The sequence below is a fragment of the Hippocampus comes genome, unplaced genomic scaffold, assembly GCF_001891065.2.
Source record: "Hippocampus comes isolate QL1 unplaced genomic scaffold, H_comes_QL1_v1.1 scaffold208, whole genome shotgun sequence".
Taxonomy (NCBI): Eukaryota; Metazoa; Chordata; class Actinopteri; order Syngnathiformes; family Syngnathidae; genus Hippocampus; species Hippocampus comes.
In genome coordinates, this window is record NW_017805459.1 from 64350 (window position 1) to 66793 (window position 2444).

Consider the following 2444-nt stretch of genomic DNA (forward strand, 5'->3'; position numbering starts at 1 on the left):
TCAGCATTTTTTGGCCACGACATTCATCAAGGAGGAGACCTGGTGCTTGGTGGTTGCGCCTTCTCGGCAGCACGCCTGTACCAGCACAGATTTTGATTGGGAAGAATGTCGATGCCATTTGACTGTCATTGCTGGACAGCTCTGGGGCGCTTGTGGGTTTTTTTTGCACCTGTCATGGGCAGCATTTTACACAGCCCCACTTTGTTCAGCGGAAAGATCAGTGCTGATGACAGTGTGCGGCTGGATGGATGCAAGGCTTGAGGAGCCGACGATGAGAAGAAAGGAGCGTCAGCGCAGAGCGCCGATGCGGATGTGGAACTGGGAGTCGCAGCTTGGAGTTGAAGCGGATTATGTGGGACAGGAGATGTGAGCCAATCTCTTTTCGTCAATGGACACTACAGCATCATGTTTATTTTCAAAACTGAGCTTGGAGCAGACGTGTGCACATTTTCAGCATGACGTCTCTGATCCACTGGTGAAAGGACACTTTGATCCTCTCCTCTTTCATCTATAACTGCTTCAAATGACAAAATGTATGCAGGAAAAGTGATTAAGATTGCACGACTGTCTGTGTCTTATGTGTTGTGTTGTGCTATTTTGTTATTTTGACTTCAAGATGGCGCCGCGAGAGTGACTGCCTTTCCAGCAGCTCCTATATTTTGTTCTTCGACTTCTTCCTTTCATAACTTTGCTGCTGTGAATTGGGAATTTCTCCATTGTGAGACTAATAAAGGATGTCTTATCTTATCTTATAAATGATGCAACTAGCTTTCAACATTTTTGAGTTTGTCAAAGATGAGTTATCCCGCCATGCATGTCATAAAGACTGAAATAAGAAGTGAAACTGAGGCAACAGAGTCGATTCCACCGTACAGATCTAAAAATAGATGTGGCAAACACATTTTTAACAAGTGTAACGATAAGGGGGGAAAATTCATTAATTAATGGCTGAAAGTTACTACCTGCAGTACACTCCGCGACCACTAGGGGCATGATCTCTTTTGTTTTTTAATTTATGAAATCGAAAAAGCTTAAACAGCTGAAAAAAAGAAAATCAAAATCTGCATTAATTAAAATGCTGCTAAAGTTTGGAGTTTGTTTTTGAAGCTTAGAGATTTAAAATTTATTGACACAGAGGCAAACAGTGCACCTCGTGGTTTTATGAATTGCATATTCTTCTCTAAATCTCCATGGGAATTGGGAGGAATACATGATAAGAAAACTATGATGGAAAAAGTAGCATAGAATGAGTACACAATAGTATGAAGGAAAAATAAAGCAACCAAAATGTATGACCCTGGCACGAGATAGTGTTAACTTTCTAAAAAGGTGGACATGCGGCTCCTTGACGAACTTAACCTCTTAATAACCCAATTTTAAGAACCAATTTTGTTTTGTACTCTGGTAATTTTCCAAATGTTGGGCTCACTGATTTGTCTCAGGAGGGCTGAGATGTGGAAGTCAGTCCCAATTCAAGCCTCGCATGACTGAAATCCAAGTACTGTATCTGTGACAGTCAGGCTTATGAATGAGGCATTTGAATTAAAAGCTACGAGTGCAAATACCAACAGTTACTTATTAAGAAGCAAGAAAACTGTTTACCTCCTCAAAGCCCATCTCGAAGAGGCATTCCACAGCACCGCTGAATGGCAGCAGCTTGCTCGAAAAAGTAGGACTGCCGATCTGGATTGATCTATATTTTTCCACATTGGGATCCCTGGTGAGAGAGATTATATTTTATGTCACACCTTCGGACACAAATTAGGACTCCATCCCTTGTGACAATCCGAAACAAATTACACAATTCATTTGACAATAAAATGTGTGTAATCTGTTTCAAACTGATGCTTTGTGCAAAAGCTAGAGTTAAACAAATCTATTTATTACATCTGAAATGAAAATATTTGTCATGTACAGTCGTATCAACCGATAATAACAAACAAAAAAATCTTAATATGCAGTCACAGAAAATAATAGTTGCTCCAAATGCATCTTTAAACAGATAAACTGGTCATGTCTACACTGTATTATGAAACTAAGAGGGTATTTACAAAGTATATATGTATGTACATATATACTTTACATATAGGCGGCACGGTGGGCCAGTGGTTAACGCGTCGACCTCACAGTGCAGAGGTCATGGTTTTGCACTTCAATTCGAGCTCATCCTAGGTGTTTTCGGTCAGTAGGTGGGGGACACCCTGAACTTGTTGCCAGCCAATCACAGGGCACACATAGACGAACAACCACACTCACACCAAGGGGACAATTTCAAGTGTTTCATTAACCTGCCATACATGTTTTTGGAATGTGGGAGGAAACCGGAGAACCCAGAGAACACCCACACAGGCACGGGGAGAACATGCAAATTCCACATAGGAAGGCCAGAGCTGGGAATCAAACCCTGCACCTCTGCACTGTGAGACAGACAAGCGCGCGCATAT

At 41.6% G+C, this 2444-nt stretch overlaps 1 long non-coding RNA gene across 1 annotated transcript in view; it reads right to left on the reverse strand.

Annotated features, from left to right (window-relative positions):
• LOC109518652 (uncharacterized) overlaps positions 1-2444 on the reverse strand; it is an 18360-nt gene that overhangs the window by 14952 nt on the left and 964 nt on the right. The window contains exon 2 of the long non-coding RNA XR_002168800.1: positions 1603-1717. This is a non-coding gene — a long non-coding RNA (uncharacterized LOC109518652). The remainder of the gene's footprint in view (positions 1-1602; positions 1718-2444) is intronic.